General features: G+C 42.7%; 1 protein-coding gene, 1 non-coding gene and 1 pseudogene across 2 annotated transcripts in view; all 3 read left to right on the forward strand.

The window, feature by feature from the left end:
* LOC133755253 (sodium-dependent neutral amino acid transporter B(0)AT1-like) overlaps nucleotides 1-23,969 on the forward strand; it is a 628,988-nt gene that overhangs the window by 24,445 nt on the left and 580,574 nt on the right.
* LOC133755361 (small nucleolar RNA SNORA26) lies at nucleotides 15,185-15,305 on the forward strand. The gene has a single exon (XR_009865380.1). It is a non-coding gene; the product is annotated as a small nucleolar RNA SNORA26 (small nucleolar RNA).
* LOC133755329 (phosphatidylinositol N-acetylglucosaminyltransferase subunit Y-like) lies at nucleotides 18,100-18,314 on the forward strand (annotated as a pseudogene).

Consider the following 23,969-nt stretch of genomic DNA (forward strand, 5'->3'; position numbering starts at 1 on the left):
ATATACATATACATATATACACACACAAATGCCTGTGAACAGAACTTTTTTAAAAATTTATTTATTTTACTTGAAAGTCAGAGTTACACAGAGAGGAGAGGCAGAGCGAGAGAGAGAGAGGTCCTCCACCCACTGGTTCACTCCCCCAATTGGCCACAACAGCTGGAGCTGAGCCGATCCAGAGCCAGGAGCCAGGAGTTTCCTCTGGGTCTCCCATGTGGGTGTAGGGGCCCAAGGATTTAGGCCATCTTCTACTGCTTTCTCAGGCCATAGCTGGATCAGAAGTGGAGTAGCCAGGTCTTGAACCAGTGACCATATGAGATGCCGACACCACAGGTGGTGGCCCCACCTGTTAGGCCACAGCGCCTATACTATTGTAGAACAACTATGCATGACTCATTTCAAGACTTTACTTTTGGGCTGGCACTGTGGTACAGCAGGTTACATATCTGGCTGCCAGTTTAAGTCCTGATTAGTTTTTTTAAATATTTATTTATTTATTTGAAAGGCAGAGACACAGGTAGAGGCAGAGAGAGAGAGGTCTTCCATCCGTGGGTTCACTCCCCAAATGGCCACAATGGCTGGAGCTGTGCTGATCTGAAGCCAGGAGCCAGGAGCCTCCTCCAGGTCTCCCACAGAGGCACAGGGGCCCAAGGACTTGGGCCATCCTCTACTGCCTTCTTAGGCCATAGCAGAAAGCTGGATTGGAAGGAGCAGCTAGGATTTGAACCAGTTCCCATACAGGATGCCGGCACCGCAATCAGCAGCTTCATCCACTATGCCACAGCGCCACTCCCTGCTTTGCTTCTGATCCAGCTTCCTGCTCACACACCTGGGTGAGCATCAGTTGATGCCCCAGGTGTTTGGGACCTGCTACCCACATGGGAGACCCAGATGAACTTCTACTTTGCCCAGTCCTGGCTGCTGTGGTCATTTGGAGAGTGAACAAGTGATGCAAGATCGCTCTGTCTCTGTACCGCTGCCTCTCAAATAAAATAAATAAAATAATTTTAAGAAAGATTTCCCTTTTCTGTACCTTAGTTGGAAATGCTAGTTTTAAGAGAAATGAGGTAAAGACTGGGAATCATTTGAAAAGAGGTGAATGGAAACCTAAGGAATAACTTGGGAATGTTTTTGCTTTACACTGAAAAAAAAATCACTATGCTAAAAAGCTTTTGAATGATGTAAAACTACAGTGATACTACAGGGAAAATACAGGGGAAATATGAAATATGATCATTTATATGATTACAATTATACATTTTTAAGTCAATATGTAAGCATCTCTTCAGGAGAATTTCTATCAATCCAAAGACTGATTTCACCATGAATTTCTACAGGCATGTTTGATAGGCAAAGGGATGGGGGTGGGGAAGAATGAAAGAAAAAGAAAGAGAGCTCACATCTCTTGACTCACTTACTAAATGCTGCAACAGTCAGGGCTGTATTTGGCCAGAGCTCTGTGCTGGGAACTCAATCCAGATCTCCCACATGGACAGGAAGGACCCAAATACTTGAGCTGCCTTCCAAGGCCCATACTGGCAGTAAACTGGAATCAGGAGTCAGAGTCTGAATCTGAACTCAGACCCTCCAATGTGGAAAGCAGAAATCGTAACTGGCATCTTAACTACTATTCCATTGCCCATCCTCTACATGCATTTTTAGATTTTGCAGACTTTTATCTTTGCTGGATTCTTAACTTCATCACTGCATATTAGGTTACTTTATTAATTCTTAGAATTAAAATAGTACCCAATTTCTTTATAATGTGGTCTTTCAGTTGCATGTAATTGTGTGGGTACAAAGTGATGAGGTCTTTACTAATTATATACTGAATTGTCTTCTGTATATAAAGATAATTGGAAATGAAAAAAACAACCTGGTGTTAAATTGGAAATGGCATAGAAAATTAATTAATTTTAAAAAAATATTATGTAGGATCTCTGTCTTTAATGTGCTGTACACTCTTATTTAATGCTATAACTAGTACTTCAACGGCAGTTTTTTCACTTTGTGTTGCTATATGGGGCAAACTGTTGAAATCTTTACCTAATATATACTAAACTGATATTCCGTATATAAAGAGAATTGAAAATGAATCTTGATGTGAACGGAAGGGGAGAGGGAGCGGGAAAGGGGAGGGTTGCGGGCGGGAGGGAAGTTATGGGAGGGGGAAGCCATTGTAACCCATAAGCTGTACTTTGGAAATTTATATTCATTAAATAAAAGTTTAATAAATGGAAAAAATTCTTAAAACCATTAAAATTTATTAATCCTGATAAACAATCCTTACTAGAAATAAATCATAGTAGGATTATCTTCTAAACATAATCTACCTGGAACATATGTGTAAGAGAATAAAGGGTGGGGGAAGACAGGGAATAAAATATCCAAAAGAATCTCTATCAAAAATCAGTATTTTGGGGTCTGGTGTTGTGGGGTAGCAAGTAGCATCACTGCCTGCTATGCCAGCATCACTTACGGGTGCCAGATCATGTCCCAGCTTTTTCACTTCTGATCCAGCTCTCTATTAATTACCTAGGAAAAGCAGTAGAAGATGCCCAGGTGTTTCAGCCCCTTCCACCCACATGGAAGACACAATATAAGCTCCTTGCTCCTGGCTTCAGCCTGACTCACCACTGGCTGTTGCACCCATCTAGGGAGTCAACCAGCATATAGAAGATCTCTGTGTCTCTCCCTATTTCTCTGTAACTGACTTTCAAATAAATTATCTTTTTTTAAGAAATCCAATAAACCTCAATATTTACATCAATCCTTATTTTGTAAACGAGCCTATCTGACTTCCTGATATCAAGATCCCCTGCCTTATACACCTCAGGTCTCTTTGTAAATGAGTAATATGTAAGGCATTCATTGCCTTGTCATTTTTAATACAGAGAGGGAAATGTCAAAGAGAATGTCCCACAACAAAGCACTTTAGCAGGATCACTGAGCTGTTGGATAATATGGGCAAGAGCAGAACTGACCAGAAGCTTCCCATTGGGAGAAACTGACTTTGACTAAGAGGCCTCCAGAGTTACAGAGGGAGGCGTGTTTTGGTTCTTTCCATATTGCTGAGACCAAAAGAGAAGAAAACCACCCAACAGCCCAGGGAGCAGTGGTGACTGAACAGAACTGCTTAATTCTTCCACAAACCAACTAGAGGGCTTTAAAAGTTAAGCAGCTAAAAGCAAAAGATGTAAAATATATATACACACTAAGTATATATATTCTCACTAAGTAGAATTATGAAGACAACCAAACTTCTTATATAAACTACTTTGAGGGGCTGACACTGTAGTATTGTAGGCTAAGCCTCCACCTGAGGCACTGGCATCTCATATGGGTGCCAGTTCATATCTGGCTGCTCTACTTTTTTTTAAATTTTTTTATTTATTTATTTTTTGGACAGGCAGAGTGGACAGTGAGAGAGAGAAACAGAGAGAAAGGTCTTCCTTTGCCATTGGTTCACCCTCCAATGGCTGCTGCGGTAGGCGCGCTGTGGCCGGCGCACTGCGCTGATCCGATGGCAGGAGCCAGGTGGTTATCCTGGTCTCCCATGGGGTGCAGGGCCCAAGCACTTGGGCCATCCTCCACTGCACTCCCGGGCCACAGCAGAGAGCTGGCCTGGAAGAGGGGCAACCGGGACAGAATCTGGCGCCCCAACTGGGACTAGAACCCGGTGTGCCGGCGCCGCAAGGCAGAGGATTAGCCTGTTGAGCCACGGCACCGGCTCTGCTCTACTTCTTATCCAGCTCTCTGCTTATGGCCTGGAAAAGCAGTGGAAGATGTCCCAAGTGCTTGGGCCCCTGCATCCATGTGGGAAACCTGGAAGAGAAGCTCCTGGCTCCTGGCTTCAGATCAACCCAGCCCCAGCCATTGTGATCATTCGAGGAGTGAACCAGCAGATCAAAAACCTTTCTCTCTCTCCCTATATCTCTGTATCTCTACCTCTTAAAAAGGTAAATAAAATCTTTCAAAAAATAAACTACTTAAACTATAACACCTTCAGGTTAAACAGTATTTCCTTACACAAGGCCAAAATACATTCTGAAATGTGTTATCTATAACAAATATCTACCTTTTCTACAGTATAGAAATATATAAGATGATATCATCATCATATATTTTAAACAGAGTATCATGAAGATTATATAAAGTGTATTATGAAGATTATATAAAGTGCAGCATTTAAATAAGACTAATTAATTGATATTTATTTTACAGAAAAATCTATTTAAATTTGTGAAGCCGGCCGGCGCCGTGGTTTAGCAGGCTAATCCTCTGCCTTGCGGCGCCGGCACACCGGGTTCTAGTCCCATTCAGGGCGCTAGATTCTATCCCAGTTGTCCCTCTTCCAGGCCAGCTCTCTGCTATGGCCCGGGAAGGCAGTGGAGGATGGCCCAAGTGCTTGGGCCCTGCACCCACATGGGAGACCAGGAGAAGCACTTGGCTCCTGGCTTTGGATCAGCACGATGCACCAGCCGCAGCTTCCACTGGAGGTTGAACCAACGGCAAAAAGGAAGGCCTTTCTCTCTGTCTCTCTGTCACTATCCACTCTACCTGTCAAAAATAAATAAATAAATAAATTTGTGAAGCCATTTTAAGAGTACACAATGTTGGCCAACACCGCAGCTCACTTGGCTAGTCCTCTGCCTGTGGCACCAGCACCCAGGGTTCTTGTCCCGGTTGCTCCTCTTCTAGTCCAGCTCTTTGCTGTGGCCTGGGAAGGCAGTGGAGGATGGCACAAGTGTTTGGGCCCTGCACCCACATGGGAGACCAGGAGGAAGCACCTGGCTCCTGGCTTTGGATTGGTGCAGTGCACCGGTCATAGCGGCCATTTGGGGGTTGAACCAATGGAAGGAAGACCTTTCTCTGTCTCTCTCTCTCTCTCACTGTTTAACTCTGCCTGTCAAAAAATTAATTTTAAAAAAGAGTACACAATGTTGGCAAATTCAGCTACATTTTGTTATAAATGGCACTCATACCACCCTGAAGAGTGTTCTCTCTGGTACAGGATTTAAAGAGATCATCCTTGTTATTTTTGGATTTTACAGTTCCCTGCATCCTAATTGTCCTCATTGTCATAAGAATATAAACCATGACACTCTGGCCCCCTGAGATCGAGGATCTAGTTGGAGCATTTGATCTAGTGATTGCCCTAGTGATTAAGATATAGGTTTAAGATGCCCTTGTCCCATGTTAGGTTACCTGAGTTCATATACTGTCTTGGCTCCCACCTCCAGCTTCCTGCTAATGCACACCCCAGGAGACACCAAGTTAGGGCTCATTTAATTCTGTCTCTGCCACTTACATGGAAGAGAAGGGCTGTGTTTTCAGTCCTTGGCCTGTGCACTGCAGAAATTTATATGTAAGTTGGGTTGGAAGGTGGGAGACTTCTCTGTTTCTGTTTCTCTTATCTCTCTGTCTCAAATTTTTTAAAAAAAGGTGTCAATTGTCTGTAAGTACCTTCCAGCTCAAAAAAAATTTTTTTGACAGGCAGAGTAGACAGTGAGAGAGAGAGAGAGACAGAGAGAAAGGTCTTCCTTTTTCCGTTGGTTCACCCCCCAGTGGCTGCTGCAGCTGGTGCACCACACTGATCCGTAGCCAGGAGCCAGGTGTTTCTCCTGGTCTCCGGGACTATAAACCAGGGTGTTGGTACCACCGGTGGAGGATTAGCCTATTGAGCTCCAGCACCAGCCACCAGCTCAAAATTTTAACAAGAGTCAAGAGAAGTTGATTGTTCACTCAGCCTATCATCCTTTGCAGCTGCAGATCTTATACAGATCAATGCGCTTAGTCTTCTAATTTCCAGCTTTTCAAATACATCCACAGCTTTTTAAAATTAACACTTTTGCTTTTAAGGCTTACCTATGGCCCCCAAACAACTCAAGTTTAAATATTAAACAGATCAGGGCTGGCATTGTTGCACAGCAGGTTTAGCTGCCACCTGCCCCACTTGTGATCCAGCTCCCTGCTAATGTACCTCAGAATGCAGTAGAGGACAACCCAAGTGCTTGGGCTCCAGCATCCACATGAGAAACCTGAAAGAAGCTCCTGGCTCCATGCTTTGTGTCAGGGCTAGTGGGCCTGGCCCGACATAAGATACAGCAGGCTAAGGGCTGTCCCTTATCTAATCCTGTTTCCTGTGCTTATTGTTCTGAAGGCACAAGACTCTTTGTCCCACATTCCTGCAGGCAGGATGTGACTTCTGATGAAGGTTTATGATGTTCTTTGCTCTATCAGCAGAGCTTGTACCCTGATCTTTGCTACCTTGTAAACTTGTTTTGTTCCTGTGCTATGCATGATTGCACACAATGAATGTTATCTGTATGGGGCCTGGGGTATATATCCTTGTCTTTCTGTGTGCTCGGGGCTGGAGGTTGAAAAGTTTCCCCAGGGAGATGGCCTCCAGATCCTCATCACTGGGCCCCCTACCTTGGCCTGGAACACGATGAGGCAATAAATGTGGTGATGAATTGACTGAGTGCTGCGTCTCTGTGTGGTTTGTCGGGTGGCCTCCGACAGCTTTGGACTGGCCCAGCTCTAGCCATTGCAATCATGTGCTAAGTGAAAGTGGATAGACAATCTCTGTCTCTCCTTCTCTTTGTATAACTCTGACTTACAAATAAATAAATATTCTTTTAGAAAGCTAAGCAGACCTTAATGTTTGTATTTTTAAAATTATATTAATTAATCTACTTGAGGGACAGAGAGCTTCAGATAGAGAGAGGGAGGGAGTCCCATTGGGTGGTTCACTCTTCAAATGACTATAATGGCCAGGGATGGGCCAGGCTGTATCTGGGAGCCATGAACTCAATTCAGGTCTCCAAATGGGGCAGTGAGAAATCAATGATAGGTGTGCATCAGCAGAAATCTGGAATTTGGAGAGAACTAAGACTCAAACTTAGACACTCTAACATGGGATTTAGGTGTCTCAGTTACCATCTTAACCACCAGGCCAAATGCCTGCCCCAGATCCTAATTTAAATCATATTTTGGCTGCTTACTAACAGTGATCATTGATCATAATCTGTACTCTTTATCTAGTTCTTACTATCTGAATGAGATAATAGAGGTATAGGTAAGCTCAAAATATGCACATAGAAGTCCAGTCAATAGGTAGTAGGGATGCAAAAATCAAGGTTTTGGCTGAATGAGTTCCAGCTGACTACAGAGTATTTCCCTCTCAGCAGAGCTCACACATGAGTGGATCTAAAGTAGCAGACAATGACATGCATACAAGGAGCTGACCACAGGGTGCCTCCACATCTTTTTCATCATGCACTGCTCACAGGCTATATGTAGCTGCCTCCCACTCTGAGATGATCACAGTGCTGTCTTGATCGAGTCCCAAATCCAGTATATCCTTTCAGTCATTAGGCTTATTCTTGAGCGAACAGACCTCTTGAAAAGCACAGTATAGTGGGGAAATTAAAATTAATGGAAAAGCATGGCTATGACATCAAAACAGCATCCAATAACAATGAGTTACATTTATTCACTAAGTCCATAATCAGATCACTTTACCATAGTAGTCTTGAGAAAAAGAGCTAAAGGAATGTTCTGATTGTGTGTATGTGTACATATAAACCTACAAGATTTATTCCCTATAAATACACATAGAACTTTCACAGAATCACTTCATAAATCACCAGAAGTTCACCACAAACACTAATAGGGTAAGACAAAGCTTTGCAAGCAGTAAACTCTTGATATTTACCTTCCTTCTTTCTAAAGGAAACACAATGAGTGTGTCCATGGCTAAAGTGAAGAGCTGGAGGCTAATTCAAAGCACATCCATTGAATTCTGCATGAAAGACTTTGTCTTTTGAAACACAGGCCCATAGTAGGCCTCCTCCAAGAAGCTAAGCACAGAATTTGAGTCTTACACTAAACTTCCCAAGCTAAAGTCTTTGCCATACAGGAGCCCCTTAAAATTCTACATTACAAAGCTGCAGACTATAAGAGCCACATTTTGTGGGTAACATTTCCATATGTTTAGTCCACATATACAAGTATAGCCTGCCTTTTTTTTATAACATATATTATAAAAAAGAATGTAGCATCTGTGAGCAATATATAAAAGGAATCTCTTACTGCACTAAAGTATGTAATTCTAATGTAATCTGATTGGAAAGGACATAGAACTGACTCACAATCTAATGTGTCAGCAGCTAAAGGCTCAAAATAGATAAAAAGCCTCTTTGGTAGTAATGCTTGTCCAGAGCCCCTTCTTCCTGAAATGTTTGTTAGAATACTACTAATACTAGTCTACTACTAGAATAATAGGATAATAATTCTAATATTTTTATAGATGTAAACTTTTATTAACAAAGCACACTGCACGGTTTCTTGGTGCTTACAGTTTCCCAGAATAATCAGCACATAATATTGAAGAGCAGTGAATGTTGGGGCAGTGTATTCTGGTTTCCTACTATCATTTTAGGAGTGCTGTGTCTCAAGCCCTAGCAACAACAATGAAAACCTGAAGAATACATCTCTTCATTCTGAGACCTCAAAAGTATCTGGGAGATAAGTGGTAGGAGATAAGTGGAGTCACTTCAAAAAGACCCACATAAGAGCAGGTAAAACAGGATGGACCACTAAGTATGACTTCAAGTGACTTTATATTGCTGTGTCCAGTGCTGTTACCTGATGTCTGAGGATGTCTACTCTTTGTCACATTCTAACAAGAACATGTGCATTCTCACCAATAAGGCTGTAATATGCCTACAGTGAGGACATTCTGGCCAGGGGCATTCCTGTGCTAAAGACTGTGCTATAGACAAAGGGACATTTACTCTAACACATCATGCACCCTAATGAAGTTGCCATAGGCTTTGAGGACAGATTAAGGGGGAACAGACATGTAAGGGAAAGAGATGACAAAGTGGATGCCTAGTACAAGGCCAGATGAGAGAGTACTCCTAGGAATCTATGTCTCAAATGACTTCTCCATTGCACCTGAAAGTATAGAGCAACTGAGCTAAACTGTTATGTGATACCTGTGTTCTCAGTCTTCTCAATAAACTCATTTCCCTTTCAAAATGAAAACAAAAGTTCTAGGGTCTGATGGAAATGTAAAAACACAGAAAAGTGACAATGGTTTAAGGGCTGGGAACAGGAGATGCAAGCTGGAGGGTTCTGTTTAACCCATACCAACACTGCCACAGCAGCCTTGGCATGTGGAGGGGAGCTCTATTCATTAAGAGTCAGGTGCCATCTACATGTCTATACAACTGAGCACACAAAGAGTCTCTGACTTAGCCTTGTGCAATAACCATCTTAATGACAGTCATGGGAAGGACACAAGTGAAAGTCACTTTTCACCAAGAGGAGGGAGAACAAAAGGGGAATGCCCAGGAGAAAAGGATGACCACAACACAAGAAAGATTGTGACGAAGACTCACCCTGGAGAGGATATGTGTAGGTTTTGGAGAGAAGGCTGTTAAACACTGAGATTCTTCCTTCTAGAGACATGATACTGGGATGTTGATCCCTGTATTAAATGCCAGGGTGTGACTGAATAGCATGAATGCTAGAATACCAGGGTCACCAAGGATATCCTAGTCCTGTCCCATGCATGTATCTGAGCTCTCCACAGGGCAGTTACCATCCTTGGCCAGCAAGTATATCTGTATGAAACTTCCCCAAACTGCTGGTGTACTTTCAACACCTTTTTCAAAAATTTCATCTACCCCTTTCCTATTGTGCTTCCTGCCTCCCTGCCCTGCCCAGACATGTCTCCTTAGGAAGAGACTGCCCTGAAGAAGCAGGGATCCCTCAGAAACTCAGGCCTCAATATCACCCCCACCTCCCTAACCCTTGGGATGAATCCAGCATGAATAAACCAGTGCAGGGTACCTTACCCAGGAAAATTTCAGACAGGGAGTAACTTTCAGCAGATCCAGTGAACAAGAGGCACAGCACCATCCCTGCCTGCTGCTGTGTGTGTCAGAGCAAGTCAGGGCCTGGGGCAGGAGCATAGGACTGTGGCATGAGCATAGGAGATGCAAGATTCCTGCTCTGAAACTTTTGAAGAAAGGAAATGGGTACATTTTGGGTTAAGAGTAAAGAAAGGAGGGTGGAGGATAGAGGGTCAGGGAAGGAAATGCACATTTTTACATTTTACATTAAAAGGAAGGTTTGAAAAATTGGCTCTTCACTTAAAGAAATGTACAACAGAACTGTAATAAGACTGTTAATATATTTTTCAGCACAAACTTTGCAGTCCAGAGGGAGTGGTATGGTTTATTCAAAGTCCTAAAAGAAGTAAACAAGAAAATGTGAATCAATGTATTATTTTCAGTGATTCTGTATTTCAAAACTGGAAAATAAAGAAACTTTATTCAAACAAAAAATGATAAAGGTGTTCATCACCATTCACTGGAAAAACTGCTAAAGGAAATTCTTCAAGGGAAAGGAAGAGGATACTAACCAGTATAAAGAAATCAATGTGAGGGGCCGGCATCATGGCACATTTGGCTAATCCTCACCTGTGGTGCTGGCTTCCCATATGGGCACCGCGTTCTAGTCCTGATTGCTCCTCTTCCAGTCCAGCTCTCTGCTGTGGCCCAGGAGGGCAGTGGAGGATGGCCCAAGTGCTTGGGCCCCTGCACCCACATGGGAGACCAGGAAGAAGCACCTGGCTCCTGGCTTCAGATCGGTGCTGCGCTGGCCATAGTGGCCAATTGGGGAGTGAACCAACAGAAGGAAGACCTTTTCTTCTGTCTCTTACTGTCTATAACTCTACCTGTCAAAATAAAAATAAATAAAAAGAAATCATGTGAAAATACAGAGCTCATTAGCTAGTGTGTATACAGTATCAGATTCAAACCACTAATATTGTAATGATGGAGGACTGATAAATTGTATCACTAGTAAAAGGTTAAAAGACACTCTACAGGGGCTGAAGCTATGGCACAGTGTGTTAAGCCTCCATCTGTGGCCCTGACATCCCATGTCAGCACCAGTTCTTGTCTCGGGTTCATGTCTTGGCTGATCTGCTTCCAATCCAGCTCTCTGCTATGGCCTGGGAAGGCAGTAGAAAATGGCTGAAGTGCCTGGGCCCCTGCATCTGCATGAGATACCTGGAAGAAACTCCTGGCTCCTGGCTTCAGATCGCCCCAGCTCCAGCTGTTGTGGCCATTTTGGGAGTGAACCAGCACACAGAAGACCTTTTTCTCTGTCTCTACCTCTCTCCATCTATATCTCTATTTCTTAAATAAATAAAATACTATAGTTGCAATATTTCCTAAATGATACAAAGTATAAGGTGAAAATGTGACATTCCAACATAAAATGTAGGAGGGGGAGTAAAAGGATAGTCTGTGAATGATATCAGAATTAAGGCTCTCAACTTAAAGTAGCAGCTATGAGTGTTCTTTTTTTTTTAATAGAAGAATTAGGGAAACCACTAGGCAAACTACTGACGCCATGAACAGGAGTGTCAAATTGTTAAGTCAGCAACAGGAGTCACTGTGTACTTACGTCCCATGTGGGATCTGTCCTTAATGTGTTGTCTAATGTGCAGTGATGTTATAACTAGTATTGAAACAGTATTTTTACACTTTGTGGTTCTGCGTGGGTACAAACTGATGAGATCTTTACTAATTATATACTGCATCGATCTTCTGTATATAAAGATAATTGGAAATGAAAAAAAAAAACACCTGGTGTTAAATTGGAAATGGCATAGAAAATTAATTAATTTTAAAAAAAATATTATGTAGGATCTCTGTCTTTAATGTGCTGTACACTGTTATTTAATGCTATAACTAGTACTCCAACAGTATTTTTTTTTCACTTTGTGTTGCTATATGGGGGCAAACTGTTGAAATCTTTACCTAATATATACTAAACTTATCTTCTGTATATAAAGAGAATTGAAAATGAATCTTGATGTGATTGGAAGGGGAGAGGGAGCAGGAAAGGGGAGGGTTGTGGGTGGGAGGGTAGTTTTGGGAGGGGGAAGCCATTGTAACCCATAAGCTGTACTTTGGAAATTTATATTCATTAAATAAAAAGTAAATAAAAAAAAAGTTCAGGAAAATGTGTAATTTCAAAATGCTATGCAAAAATTTCAAAATATTTTTCACCAAAATAAACATATTTTAATTCTAACTTCATTAACTTCTTGAAATACCCTCAGAGATAACAAAAAGATTTTTTAAAAGATTCAAAGTATATCACTCTAGAAAGTCATCGAGTCACAAAGGATATAGGCTAGAGATGAAAAAAAAGATGAATTTATAGAACAATAATATCAATAAAATAGTAATAATTCCTCACCTCTTAATAATTATTTTGAATGTAAATGAACTCTTTAAATAAAAGGCAAACAATGGATGGATAATAAAACAAAAAATAAAGATATAACTATATAGAGGATACAGGAAACTCATTACTTTAATTTTTTAATTTTTTTTTTTGACGGGCAGAGTTAGAGGGAGACTGAGGGAAAGGTCTTCTTTTCGTTGGTTCACCCCCTAAATGGATGCTACAGCTGGTGGGCTGTGCTGATTCAAAGCCAGGAGCCAGATGCTTCCTCCTGGTCTCCCATGTGGGTGCAGGGCCCAAGAATGTGGGCCATCCTCCACTGCCCTCCTGGGCCACAGCAGAGAGCTGGACTGGAAGAGGAACTACCAGGACAGAATCCAGCACCCCAAATGGGACTAGAATCCGGGGTGCCAGCACCCAGGCATAGGATTAGCCAAGTGAACCGCTTTACTTTAAAGGACAATTAAGATTGGAAGTGAAGGGATGGAAAGAGATAATCAATGTAAATGAAAAGCAACAATCAGAGCTAACTATAAGTTAGATCAACTGAATCAGACTTTAGGCCAAAGCAGTAACAAAGAGACAAAGGTCACTGTATAGTGATAAAGTATCAGTTTATCAAGTGGATATAAAATTATACACACACCTAAATTCAGAACATCTCTCTCTAAAACACAGGAATACAGGTAAGAAATCTAAAGGAAAACAGACTATCACACAATAAAGACAGGGATTTCAAATCCCCATTTTCAACAATAGATCATCTGGATTAAAAAAAAATAAAACATTGGGGCTGCATTATGCATTAGGAACCAATGGTCCTACCAGACATATATAAAACATTTTGGGGGCTGGTGTTATGGTATAGTGAGATAAGACTCCACCTATGGTGCAGGCATCCCATGTGGGTGCCAGTTCTAGTCCTGGCTGCTCCTCTTCTGATCCAGCTCTCTGCTAGGGCCTGGGAAAGCAGTGGAGGATGGCCCAAGTGCTTGGGCCCCTGAACCCCTGCGGATGACCTGGTAGAAGCTCCTGGCTCTGGGCTGCAGATTGACTCAGCTCTGGCTGTTGCAGCTATTTGGGGAGTGGACCAGCAGATGGAAGAACTTTCTCTCTGTCTCTCCCTCTCTGTAGCTCTGCCTCCCAAATAAATAAATAGGAAAGTAATTTTTTTGAGATTTAAAAGCAAGATTTATTAGAATCAAAGACCTCATGATAAGACTGGAAGCTCCCAAGGACAGGTACTTCTGACCTTGCTAGAGGTAACTTTTGGGATAAATCTAAAAAAAAAAAATTTTCTCCAAGAACAATACACTAAAATCAAAAGGCATCCAACGTACACATAGAATATATGTGGTCATACATTAAGCCACAAAAGTAATAACAAATTTAAGATTAAACTCACATCAAGTATAATTTCACACCCTAGTGGTCTGAAAATAGAAATTAATAGACAAAATAGAAAATTTACAAATAGGTAGGAACTAAGCCATATACAACCCTAAAAAAACTACAGGATCAAACAAAAAGTTAAGAGGGAAGCTAAAAATACCTTGAAGAAAATAAGGAAACACAGCATACAAAACATAGGATGTAGCAAAATATAGTACAATATCACCACAACAAAAAAGAAGATATCAAATAAACAATTTAATTACCTAATGTTATAGCTCAACAAATTTAGCAAAACACTAAATAAGAAAACCAGCAAGAAAAGGAAATGACAGAGTTTAAAGCAGTAATTAAAAATACATTGTGGGGGGCCACACTGTGGTTTAGGGGGAAAGCTGCTGACTGCAGTGCCAGCATCCCATGTGGGCAGTGGTTCCAGTCCCAGCTGCTCAACTTCCGATCCATCTTTCTGCTATGGCCTGAGAAGCAGTAGAAGATGGCACAGGTCCCTGGGTCCCTGCACCTGCTTGGGATACCTGGAAGAAGCTCCTGGCTCCTGGCTTCAGATCAGCCCAGCTCTGGCACCGCAGCCATTTGGGGAGTGAACCAGTGGATGGAAGACTTCTCTCTCTCTCTCTGCCTCTGCCTCTCTGTAACTCTGCCTTTCAAATAAATAAATCTTTAAAAAAAGAAAGTTAAAATAAAAGCCTCATTTAAACATCATAAAATAAAACTACTTATGATTGAATTAACCAATAAGGAGAATGATCTGTATACTCAAAAGTGTGACATACGGATAAAGGAAACTGATGACAGTAGAAACAATGGAAAGCTAGTCCATGTTCATAGATCAGAAAAATAATACTGTTAAAATGTCCTTCCTACTCACACAAAACAATGTAGATATTTCATGCAATCCCAATCAAAATTTTAATGTCATTCTTCACAGAAGCAGAAAAAAAAAATTAAAATTTGTGTGGAAACAGAAAAGACTAAGAATTGCCAAAACAATCTTGAGCAAAAACACCAAAGCTAGATATATTACCAAGCTACACCATGGTGCTGGCACAAAAACAGAAACGCTGACCCCTGGAATAGGATGGAAAGCCCAGAAATAAACTGAAGAATTGACAGTTAACTGATTTTCAAATAAGGTCCCAAGAATATAAAATGTAGTAAGCGTAGTCTCTTCAATGAATACTGCTGAAAAAAATGTGCCATCCACATTTAAAATAAATTGGATACATCTAAATATTTATATGAAATAACTAAAAAATAGATTTCATGCTCAAACATAAAATCTAAAACTACAAAAGCACTAACAGAACAGGAAAAAGCCCTAAGACATCAGTCCAGAAAATGATTTATTGGATGTGGTGCCAAAAGCCAGGCATTAATGAAACACAGATTACTGGGATTATAGGAAATTAAAAAATATTTATACCACAAGATAAATGACAAAGTGAAGAGAAAAGCCACATGTTAGAAAGTAAGAGGCTCACCCTTTCCTGTGCCCTTTTAGAGCTGACAGAGTGCTTTAAGAGGCTAACACAGAAGGGGAAAGTAAGTCGCCATAAAACCCAGAGAAGAGATGGTCGTTTCTTCTTTGGGTCCTGTCTAGAGTCACAAATGCAAAAAAAAAAAAAAAAAAAAAAAAAAAAAAAAAAAAAAAAAAAAGGATAACAACAAATACATATAAGGGAATCTAAGTACTCAAAATAACTCTAAATCAGAACTCAGAGGGCCTTGTGGTTGCGAAACAGAATTTCACAGCAACTTTAAATGAAACTGAGGATCAACATGAAGGAGGATAATGACAATAAAATAACTAAAATCCAAGTAAAACTACTATAGCACCAGACACGACTGTCAATATGTACAAGGGTATCCAAGAGGGTCAGAGAAGGAAATAGAGATCAGACTCGGACCAGGATTCCACGACTAACGGGACTAACCCGTTTCAACAAAGTGTAGACAAAAAATAAAACACCGGCACAGTCAGTGACAACAGAACACAAGGAGGATGGATGCACACAGGAGAGCCTACCATGGAGACTGCAGATGCCGGTGTCTGATGTCTGAACAACTCTCCTCAGGACTGGGACCGCAGGATGAACCGGGAGAAGTGTGCAGCACCTCTGCTGACTCCTCCTAGTCCCAGCCTCCGACTTGGAAGGCGCTGACGGACCTGAGAGGCTCAGGCGAGGGCTTCTTCCACCACCACAGCTTTATTCCTGGCTCCAACTTGGAGGCCACCTCACGGAGGCTAACGCAGGAACCTGTTAGGAGGGGAAAGATACCTCAACGCCGGGCTCCCAGCCACCAGACCGCGGCCGCGCCAGCCCACCCAGATCCCAATGTCCCTTTATGCTGGTATCGTCCAATCAGATGAAAGGACGCGTATAGCCTCAGGTCGAAAGTTCATCTGTTTCACCTGGTTCTTCCTAGTTGTTATGCAGAGTCCATTCTGTTTCATCTGTTTCACCTGGTTGTTTTCGTAACACTTGTGGTCCACTGATTGTTGCAAACCATGTAGATGAGGAGGTTCTCACAGGTGGCCAGCCTGCGGTTCCCCACACCCTGAATTATTACGTCTCTTCCCTGGTTGGCATTCCAGCTCTCTACTCCACCTCATCCCTCCTAAGGGCTCTCAGTCCCACACTGTATTCCTAGTCTTCTGTTTCATGTGTAGCAGTCTAGAGCCAGGCAGTTCTGGTCTCGTGTCCCCTGAATATTACAATTCCTGCCGCACTGTGGGGCTGGGAGACAGACAAGTGCACTGAGGGAGGAGGGGAAGCATTTATCCTCTTCAGAAACTCAACTGAAAAGAGGGTATTTATACACGTGGGCAACACAAAAACACTGCCTGCCTATACTTCGTCTGGAGGTTTGGAAAAGCTGGGAGTAGTTATATGGTCATTTGCGGGGTGGGGGTGCCCTGGAGATCTCACAAGGGAGGGACTGATTCGAATTAGGAAAGGGTTGAGGAGAAACAACTGCAGCAGGCAGTTCCTCAAATACAATCTAGTCTAGTTGTACTTTATGCTGGCATTGTGGCCCAGCAGGTTAAATCTCTGTGTACAACGGGTCCTGGCTGCTCCACTTCCAATCCAGCTCTCTGCTAATGCACCTGGGAAAACAGAAGATGGCTCAAATATTTGGGACCCTGCCCTCCATGTGGGGGAGACCCAGATGGAGTCCCAGGTGCCTGGGTTCAGTCTGGCCCACACCCAGCTGTTGTGGTCATTTGGAGAGTGAACCAGCAGATGGAAGAGCTCTCTGTAACTCTTCCTTTCAATGAAAGCAAGAAAAGGGGGAGAGGGGTGAGAGAGAGAGAGGAAGAGGGGAAGGAAGAAAGAAGAAATTTGTCATCATTAAGTCAAGTTCTTTGAAAGACGATGGCTTGGGATCAGGAGATGTGCAACAGAAGGGCCAGTTTAAATCCTTTGCTAGAGAATGTGGATACTCACATACTTCAGGGACTCAAATCCTATGCCAAAATAGAATTACACCTTATAAGGTGGCTACTTGCTTACCAAATAGGATGAAATGGGTAGATTTGGGTATGACTGGGGAGTGTCACCCAAGCATGGGAGGCTGCTGTAGATTCCAGCATCACATCCCTGTACAGGGTCCTCTGAGCATTGTCCAGATGCTGTTACTCACATTGGGTGGACATAACAGTCTGGTCTTATAACACCAATATATTTTACAGAGCATTTGTCTTCAGCATTTCAGCTCTGGGTCACAAAACAGGCAAATAGGGAATCCATTCTCTTGTTGTGTTTTACATGTCTCTAATGTAAGATGAAGCCTATTTTGTGCTCCATATGCTGACAGTAAGAAAAATAACAATGAAAATACATTCCATCTGTGTTAATTTTGTAATTGCAAATATTATATAAAAGTTTTCCTTATATACCTAGAACTAACCTTCCCCGCAAGAAAAGGAACAATGGAATTCTGACTGTGTAAAGAGATCACAGTGATGGGCTAGTGGGGCCACCATGCGGCTGGCCAGGAGCGCACCAGGGAGCAGTTGGAAGGCTAGCCTCAGTGCTGCGGGCATCTGTAGGTGCCTGCATTGACAAGGTTGTGGCCTTTGGCAGTTGGGAGCAGGAGGGTGGGGCAACCATCCAGCACCTTTGACTAGGCGCTGCTGTAGTTTGTGGTGTGCCTCCTGTCCAAGAAGCTTCTCAGATTTGAAGCATCAACAAATGAATTGATTAATGAAGAGTTGGGAATAGCCTATACTGTCATTGATGGGATTCCTAATAGGATACCACAGGCACTAAGGATGATCTATCAGGATAAAAAGAAACAGAGCAGTACTAGATCATGATTTTTAAAAACCACAGCAACTAAATGTTGTTAATACCATATCCATTTTAAGAGAAAGTGACAGGTAGTAAGTGGGAGAAGAGAATGTTTCTGTCTCTTCCTATGCTGACTGTCCTTGTTCCACTGATTTCTCCTGAAGGAGCTCTCTATTTGGCCTCTGAGGAATAAAACTTCCCACAGGGCTGTACCAGCACCTCCAGCCTCAGTTTCTACCATCTGCTCCTGCAATGACCTTACCAGTGTGTATGTGCTTCCACCTTTGGACGTGGGTGGCTATTAAACTCTTCAGGAATAACTAAGGCAGCCAGAGCCAAGGTGGTATATAGATTCATCATATGTCTTGGGCATCCACCTCTGAAAGTTAAGCTAGATAGAAATGCTGGAGACTCATTGTGTTTGCTGAAAAGATGGTTTGCCTAACTTCTCAAGAGGAGTGGTGCTACAAGAGATGTAAGTTGCAGAAGCTTTTTTTATTGTACCCCAGTTCTGACAGCCCTTGTATTTTGAATGTTATGACATAACTGTCAGAAGGAAACTTTTAACAAAGTGTCTTGCTGGGGTTGGGCCAGAGCAACTTTTCAGAAGTGGAATTAAAGATAAGTTCACCTGACTAAAAACATTTTTAAATCCATATGGACCCAGGTCCAGCATTGTGGTGAGTGGATTAAAGCCCTGGCTTGTGGCATTGGCATCCCATATGGGTACCAGTTCGAGTCCTGGTTGCTCCACTTCCAATCCAGCTCCCTGTTAATGCACCTGGGAAGGCTGCAGAGGATAGACTTGGGCCCCTGCACCCACATGGAAGACTGGAAAGAAGCTCCTAGCTCCTGCCTTTGGTCTGGCCCAATCCCAGCCGTTGCAGCCATTTGGGGAGTGAAACAACAGATGGAAAATTTCTCTCTCTGTTTCCCCCTCTCTCTCTCTAACTCTTCCTTTCAGATAAATAAAATAAAGCTTAAAAAGTCCATATGGACACTTTTTTAACTTTTAATATTGTTTATTTATTTATTTGACAGGCAGACTGACAGACAGTGAAAGATCTTTCATCTGCTGGTTCACATCCCAAATGTTGCTAAGGCTGTTATTTTGTCCAGGCTGAACCAGGGAGCCAGGAACTTTACCTGGGTCCCTCACATAGGTGGCAAGGCCATCTGCTGTCTTCCATGGTATACCACCAGGGAACTAGATCAGAAACAGAGAAGCTGGTACCCAAATGGCACTCTGATATGTAATGGCACTGTCCCTAGCAGTGGCTTTACCTGCTATGCCACAATGTTGTCCTCATCAATGAACTTCTCAAAAACTCCTTGTATGTGTGGATTTCAAAAAAATTCTTACAGCAAAGCAATCTCATCTTTTATTTCAACAGTGCAGTGGCCCTACCCACTATGCCACAAAGCCAGATCCCCAGCACTTGGTTTTAATTTGGGCAGCCATGTAGACATTTGAGGAATAAACAAGTGGATGGGAGCTCTCTGAGCCTCTGTATCTCTGTTTCTGAAGTAAATACAATTTTTGAAACTCAAAATTTGATGAGCCCAACAGAAGGTAATTAAGGGAAAACATAGGAAAATTCTGATGTGACAACAGAAAATACATAGCCATACTATCATCTGTATGATCAATAAGTTTCTGTTTCAGACTTCCACAAGAACCTAGAATATTCTCCTCTAAGCATCAACTTTAAGCATCCAACAATTATTTCTTTTTGATATGGCATCAGAAAGAGCAGAGATGGTAACAGTGCAGAGATGTGCTTGAAATTTAGACAATTTGTTTTTAAAGATTTATTTATTTATTTGAAATTCAGAGTTACACAGAGAGAGGAGAGGCAGAGAGAGATATAGAGAGGTCTTCCATCTGTTGGTTCACTCCCCAATTGGCCACAATAGCCAGAGCTGTGCAGATCCAAAGCCAGGAGCCAGGAGCTTCTTCTAGGTCTCCCATGCAAGTGCAGGGGCCCAAGGACTTGGGCCATCTTCTACTGCTTTTCCCAGGCCATAGCAGAGAGCTGGATCAGAAGTGGAGCAGCGGCCAGCACCGTGGCTCAACAGGCTAATCCTCCGCCTTGCGGCGCCGGCACACTGGGTTCTAGTCCTGGTCGGGGCACTGGATTCTGTCCCGGTTGCCCCTCTTCCAGGCCGGCTCTCTGCCCTAGCCAGGGAGTGCAGTGGAGGATGGCCCAAGTGCTTGGGCCCTGCACCCCATGGGAGACCAGGAGAAGCGCCTGGCTCCTGCCATCGGATCAGCGCAGTGCGCCAGCCGCAGTGTGCCTACCGCGGCGGCCATTGGAGGGTGAACCAACGGCAAAAGGAAGACCTTTCTCCTTTCTCTCTGTCTCTCTCTCACTGTCCACTCTGCCTGTCAAAAAAAAAAAAAAGAAGAAGTGGAGCAGCAGGGTCTTGAACTGGTGCCCATATGGGATGTCACCACTGCAGGCGGTGGTTTTACCTGGTATGCCACAGTGCCCACCCCTAGACAATTCTTTAAAAAAAACTATCTTGGATTGAATACAAATACATCACAGTGGAATTAGGTAATGAAGAACAACTGCCTCAGATTTAGCTGGATTGGAGGTGGAGCAGCCAGGACTCGAACTGGTGCCCATATGGGATGCTAGCACTGCAGGTGGCAGTTTTACCTGCTATGCCACAGCACCCCATCCCCACCCCCCATGGCTACTCCACTTCTGATCCAGCTCTCTGCTATGGCCTGGGAAGACAGAAGATAGACCAAGTCCTTGGACCCTTGCACCTGTGTCAGACAACTGGAGGAAGGTCCTGGCTTTAGATCAGCTCAGCTCTGGTCCTTGTGGTGATTTGTGGAGTGAACTAGCAAATGTAAGACCTCCCTCTCTCTTTGTCTGTACCTCTCTCTATAACTGTCTTCAAATAATTAAAATAAATCTAAAAAAAAGTGAAAATTCTTCCTGGCATATGTAACAGACAGCCTTTCCCTTGAACATGTCTTAATCCTCTGAACGTGTTACCCTATATGGCAAAATAGATTGAAAGTGTGATTGTGTCTAATTCCCTGAAAAAGGAAATTAACCTGGAGAATATACGTGGGGCAATTTAAATTACAGGGGTCTGTAAAAGTAAAAAGTCTTTCCCAGTTGTGCTCAGGAGGTGGCATGACTATAGAAGGAAAATGAGATATATTTTTTCGGGGCCAGCACTGTGGCACAGTGGGTTAATGCCCTGGCCTGAAGCGCCTACATCCCATGTGGGCACTGGTTTGAAACCCGGCTGCTCTGCTTCCAATCCAGCTCTCTGCTATGACCTGGGATAGCAGTAAAAGATGGCCCAAGTCCTTGGGCCCCTGCACCTGTGTGTGAGACCTGGAAGAAGCTCCTGGCTCCTGGCTTTGGATTGGCACAGCTCTGGCTGTTGTGGCAAATTGGGGAGTGAACCAATGGATGGAAGACCTCTCTCTCTCTGCCTCTCCTCTTTCTGTATAACTCTTTCATATAAATAAAAAAAATCTTTAAAATAAAAAAGAGAGAATATACCAGAGCCACCAGAGAGAAGAGTATTTAGATTGGGAAAATGTTAAAAGGCAAGGGAAATGTGTGATTAGTTATATGTATACCAGTTCTCATTTAAATGTGATTGTAAAATGGTAATTAAACAAGATTTTTAAAAAAGAGAGAGATATTCTTTCTGTCTCTAAAATTGTGGGAAAGTCCTCTAGCCAAGGAAGGTGGGCATCTTCCAGAGCAGGATTTTTGGTGAATGGGAAGCCCTCAGACCACATACAGCCCATCTAATCATTTGGTGTGGCCTGGCCAAGGCAACCACATGAGGGACTTGAAAGTCAATAAATTTACAGCAGGCTAATTTTTACATTGATAATTATTCATGTCCTATGAATTATACATATCCAAATGGCTCATGGCAAAAAAAGATTCCCACTCCTGTGAGGCTGGTAAATCAAGAGAATAAATTTGCAAAATCTCTGGGAAGAAATGCAGCCAAACTCTCACCTAGATATGAAACTCATGAGGTCTTTATTGGACTCCTACATAACTACAAGGAAATCACGTATTTCTTCAAGGTATCCAGTTTGCAGTAACTGGTGACAGCAGCAATAGAGAACGCATGAAGTGCAGGACTGTCCTGGGCACTGTCTGATAATGACCATCTAGTGCCAGCAGTGCTCCCCAGTCACTGCCATAAATGAAAAGGCCCTCCAGGAGTTTTCCATACCACTGAGGTAGTGTGACACCAATCCCAGAGGAGGTTCATTAAATTCATGAACAGTGAGTTGTCAGAAAAACTAAGTATAGGGGCCTGCGCTGTGGCATAGCAGGTAAAACTGCCGCCTGTAGTGTCAGCATCCCAGATGGGCACTGATTTGAGACCTGGCTGCTCCTCTTCTGATCCAGCTCTCTGCTATGGCCTGGGAAAAGCAGTAGAAGATGGCCCAAGTCCTTGGGCCCCTGTACCCATGTGGGAGACCTGGAAGAAGCTCCTGGCTCCTGGCTTTGGATCTGCACAGCTCTGGCTATTGTGGCCAATTGGGGAGTGAACCATCAGATGGAAGCTCTCTCTTTCTTCCTCTCCTCTTTCTGTGTAACTCTTTCAAATAAATAAATAAATAAATAAATAAATCTTTAAGAAAAAAAAAAGAAAAACTGAGTATAGGGGCCAATGCTGTGGTGCATAGTTAAAGCCCCAGGCTACAGTGCTGGCATCCCATATGGGTGCTGGTTCGAGTCCCAGCTGTTCCATTTCTGATCCAATTCTCTGCTAATATACCTAGGAAAGCAACAGAGGATGACCCAAATCCTTGGGCCCATGCACCCATGTGGGAGACCCAGAAGAAGCTCCTGGCTTTGGATTGGGTCAGGTCCTGCCATTGCAGCCATTTGGGGAGTGAACCAGCAGATGGAAGACCTCTCTCTCTCTCTCTGTCTCTACCTCTCTCTGTAATTTTTTCAAATAAAATAAAATAAATCTTTAAAAAAAAGAAAAACTCAGTATAACATAATTGATTCTAAGACAGAAATTAAAGATTTGTGGCTGGCACATTTGTGACATAGTTGGTTAAGCTGCCACCTATGAGGTCCTCATTCCATATGGGCAACCGTTTGTGTTCCAGCTGCTCTACTTCCAATCCAGCTTTCTGCTGATATGCTGTGGGAAGCAGAAAAAGATGGCTCACTCCACTGATAGGGGAGATGGATGAAATGCCTAGTTTCTGGCTTCATCCTGGCCCAGCCCTGGCCATTGTAGCCTTTTGGAAAGTGAACCAATAGATGGAAGAACTCTCTCTTCTTCTTCTTCTTCTTCTTCTTCTTCTTCTTCTTCTTCTTCTTCTTCTTCTTCTTCTTCTTCTTTTGACAGGCAGAGTGGACAGTGAGAGAGAGAGAGAAAGAGAGAGAGAGAGAGAGAGAGAGAGAGAAAGGTCTTCCTTCCATTGGTTCACCCCCCAATGGTCACTGCAGCCAGTGTGCTGTGGCTGCTGCACTGTGCTGATATGAAGCTAGGAGCCAGGTGCTTCTCCTGGTTCCAGATGGAAGAACTGTCTGCCTGGCTCTCCTCCCTTTGAAATGTATCTCCAAGAAAGAAAGAAAGAAAGAAAGAAAGAAAGAGAGAGAGAGAGAGAGAGAGAGAGAGAGAGAGAAGGAAGGAAGGAAGGAAGGAAGGAAGGAAGGAAGGAAGGAAGGAAGGAAGGAATCTATCTTTGACAAAAGAAATTAAAGGTTTTTTTGATTAACATGAAACTTTATGTCTGATACATGTGTAAGTCTTATTTTTATCATAAATAAACTTGTCAGTAAAAATCATTTCCACTATGTTATTTATACCTTTCAGTAAAAACTCTGGGTAAGGCAATTTTATCTCCAACTTTCTGATGAATCTTTTCAAATATCGCCCTGTGTGATTCTACTATAAAATAAGATTCATAAACCAGAGTTAACCAAAATGTTGGGGGATTAATAAATCTCC

Source organism: Lepus europaeus, unplaced genomic scaffold (assembly GCF_033115175.1).
Source record: "Lepus europaeus isolate LE1 unplaced genomic scaffold, mLepTim1.pri SCAFFOLD_3_1, whole genome shotgun sequence".
NCBI classification, from domain to species: Eukaryota; Metazoa; Chordata; class Mammalia; order Lagomorpha; family Leporidae; genus Lepus; species Lepus europaeus.